The sequence below is a fragment of the Myotis lucifugus genome, unplaced genomic scaffold (genome assembly GCF_000147115.1).
Source record: "Myotis lucifugus unplaced genomic scaffold, Myoluc2.0 scaffold_48, whole genome shotgun sequence".
NCBI classification, from domain to species: Eukaryota; Metazoa; Chordata; class Mammalia; order Chiroptera; family Vespertilionidae; genus Myotis; species Myotis lucifugus.
Window position 1 is genome coordinate 2,287,713 of NW_005871096.1, and position 4,206 is coordinate 2,291,918.

Here is a 4,206-nt window from a genome sequence, read left to right on the forward strand (position 1 = left end):
GTACGCTTCACTACTTTCTGTCTACTGTGATGATGAGTGATTTTAAATAATTGGTTGCTTTTTATCCCACACCTTAGATTAAAAATGAAGCAGTACAGAACCCCCAATCAACTCTGAATGAATGTGTAGTGAGATGTTATGCCTGGGATTCCTTATTACTGCGGCACAACCTGGTCATCAGGGCTGAATTCTGGAGGCTCGCAGAGAGAATATGCCCCATGTTTCTGTCCCAGCTTCAGGTGGTGCCTGGCAATTAGCTGCATCACTGCAATCTCTGTTTCCATGGCCACATGCCTTCTCCCCTGTGTGTGTCTACGTGTGTCTCCTCTTCTTGTAACTTGTAGTTGTTTGACTATAGTGCTAATTTAATAAGACGAATACAAACTCTACTAAAGCAATTGCAGAGCACAAGGATACCAAAAGCAAATTCTTTCTTATCAAGTGTCTTTCTTTCTTTTCTCCTCTCATTTCAGTAATATGTCTGCTGTAGTTCAGAGCAAAATTCTCCTAAGTATGAAGGAAAATAATGCTAATAAGAGGAATTTTTCTGTCAGCTCCACAACCAATCAGGTTCATATCTGCATCTTGACAGTGAACATGCATAAGTCTAACTAGGAAAAGATCGTGCACAGCCTTAGTTTAGAGAGCATTAAACTTCTAAAGTCACTACACAAAAATACAGAAAAAAAGAATACTTACCACTGTGACTGAAACATTGCAGTCACCCAACAAATATTTTGTCAAATGAATTAGCTACTTAGTTTTTGTGACAGAGATAAAGTTACTGGGGAACCTCTCTGCCGCAGGAAAGGACACGAATTGGCATTCCTCCCATGCTCCTATGCCATCATTCTGTCCTCAGATGCCTGAAGGAAAGGCTCCAATCTGATTAGACTTGTTAAGCACTCCTTCCCCGTGTTTTTGAAAAACAATTGTGTTCTCAATTTCCCACTGTTCCCATTTCCCACATGGTCTTCCCCCATATACACTTTCTTGTAAACTCATTAAAGTCTTCTCTGTGACAGGAAGCTAAAAAGACAGTTTCGAACCGACCATGGGAAGCTTGTTATGTTAAAAGGCCACACGCTTACACCAAGAGATATAGCTGCCAAGGACAGCAGATCCTGTCTATGGTTATTGTGAAATTCTCCACAATAAGGCTTCCAAGCCTCTCTTCGGTCTCCTCTTGTACCACACGCTGGCCTCCTAATTGAACAGCTTATTGCTCATGGCATACAGCTTGTAGTTCACAGCACACTCCATAAACTTTCTCTCCCTTATCCAGCCCCTGCTCCTGCCTTCCCTCCTTGAGGGGTGTTAATTCTTATTTGTCTCCCAGTCAGAACCTCTGATGTAGGAAGCCTTCTCTGGCTGCTCACGTTGGAGCAAATTCCCCTCCCCTGTGTTCCCACAGCACCTCGCACGTGCCCAGGCACCACTTCCTCCTAAATGTCATCCTCTCAGAAAGATCCTCCTGCGGTTCTACTGCTCACACAGTCATGTCATTCTCTGTCGCTTTTCTTTATTTGTGGCCTTGGAAATGCATATCATAATCACTTATCTATTTGCTTGTGCACTGACTTGGTTCTACCTCCCTTATTAAAATGAAGGCTTCAAAAGGAAGCACCCTTTATCTCTTGCTCACTTGTGCCCTGGAACAATGTTTGGTGTAGGATGGGTATGCAATAAGTAGTTATGGAGCAAATGAATGGATGATAGATGAATTGATTTGAATTGTTCTGTTTAATTTCTACAAGGAACAATGGAGCCGAAACCGGTTTGGCTCAGTGGATGGAGCGTCGGCCTGCGGACTGAGAGGTCCCAGGTTCGATTCCGGTCAAGGGCATGTACCTGGGTTGCGGGCACATCCCCAGTAGGAGATGTGCAGGAGGCAGCTGGTCGATGTTTCTCTCTCATCGATGTTTCTAACTCTCTATCTCTCTCTCTTCCTCTCTGTAAAAAATCAATAAAATATATTTAAAAAAAAAAAAGGAACAATGGATATATAAAGGGCAATGAATGGTATGTTGTTTTGGATCTTCAGTTCGTATGAGAAGGCTAAGAACACAATAGAGTTACAACAGATGTTAGCAAACAGTTAAATTTAAATGACATTATCTATAATAATAAAAGCATAATATGCTAATTAGACTGGATAGCTGAACAACCTTCTGGGCAGCATTCTGGACAGAATTCTGGACATCCTTCCGCATGAAGCCGCCATGGTGGGGACCAAGGCCGAGGTGGTTAGGCGCGATCAGGCAGGCAGGCCAGCAGTTAGGGGTGGTCAGGCAGGCAGGCAGAGTGGTTAGGGGTGATGAAGCAGGCAGACAAGTGGTTAGGGATGATGAGGCAGGCATGCAGAGTGGTTAGGGGTGATCAGGCAGGCAGGCAGGTGAGCAGTTAAGAACCATGGTCCAGGATTGCAAGAGGGATGTCCCAGATTCCAGAGGGTGCAGGCCGGGCTGAGGGACCCCCCTCCCCAACCCCCCGTGCACAAATTTCGTGCACTGGGCCTCTAGTAAATAAATAAATCTCTTTCCTTTGTACAATATGGAAATGAGTTCTGCTCTCATTTAAAGCCAATTAAATACATTTTTTTTCATAATTTTAAGCTTTCAAATATGCCTGATAATTTATTCTCTCTTATATGTGTTCAATGGGCATATTGTTTTTTCTTTAGATAAAAAATTTGTAGCTGATTTAAGATAACAAGAGTGACTATTACAAGAATTGAAAGAGTCTAAAAATGTCCTACTTTAATCATACATCATGAAAATATAAATAGAAAACATCCTATATAATAAAAGGCTAATATGCAAATTTTCCCCTCAACCTGGAGTTCTACCAGGGGCGGGGCTGGCTGACCAACCACTCCCTGGCCCCTCACCCTGGACAGCCCCGCCCCCGGTCGCCCCCCCAACCCCAATCAACGGCAGGGCCGGCCAGCCAACCTCCCACGTCTCCTCCCCCTGGCTGGCCCGGCCCCATCAGCCCCAATCTGGGTGGGATGGCTGGACCCCACCAGTGCACAAATTCGTGCACTAGGCCGCTAGTGTTAATTATAACAGTTGTTTTTCTCACTAGCTTTTAAACATATGGCCATGACTGCCAAAATCCTCAAGGAAAGTGAAAGGGTGCTCAAAACTCAATAAGGCCCCAGCAACTCATTGAACATTTATAGTTTATTGAATTAAGCATAGTAAGAAAGCATCCAACTGCTAAATATTTGTAATCTTCTAAGGAACACTAAAAGCTATCCCAAGTTTAGAAACTTACACCCACTAGTAGCCAGTTCCTTTGATTCAAGAAATTCCCTAAGACTGCACTATCAATTTTATGGTTAAGAACAAATAGCATTAATTTTTACCAAGACTGATCGTAAAGCATTTTAACAGCTCTTACAGAACTGAAGTTGCTCAGTTCGCATTTAGAAAAGATGTAGTCACTATTTCCAGTCATCTGCTGACCTGAAATAGGATAGACCTGTGAGCTTAGATACATGATGCTTTTTGCAGATCAAATGTTTTAAAATACAGGGGTTGGCAAAAGTAGGTTTACAGTTGTGAGTATGCAAAACAGTTTATTCTTGTATTATTTATTAATTATTGTATTATTTACTATTAACCTATTCTTGTCCACCCCTGCATTATATTTAATGTCTCTATTTTCATTTGATGATTTTTTTTGGCCGATCATCTTTTTTATCTCTATCCTTTCCCACTGTCAATAAATATTGGTTTATCCATAGCTGTCTTTTCTTTTGACAAAGATTTAATGATATCATTCACATAAAGGTCATATTGACTGAAGGCAGTATGTACAACTAGGACTCTTTCTCTTTGTAAGATAACAAACTATGCCCTAGCCAGTTTGGCTCAGTGGATAGAGTGTCAGCCTGTGGCCCAAAGGATCCTGGCTAGATTCTGGTCAAGGGCACACACCTTGGTTACAGGCTCCTCCCAGGCCAGGGCCCTAGTCAGTTTCTCTCACATCGATGTTTCTCTTTGTCTTTCCCTCTCTCTTCTACTCTCCCTAAAATCAATGGAAAAATATATCTGGGATGAGGATTAACAGAACAACAACAAAGACAACCAACAATATCCTAAAAGGGATATAGGTTTTTAAGCCAAACGGAAACTTGGAGCTTTTTAGAAGCTTTTCCACTCATAGCCAAATACTCTTTGTTATGCTGCAAGTACCAAT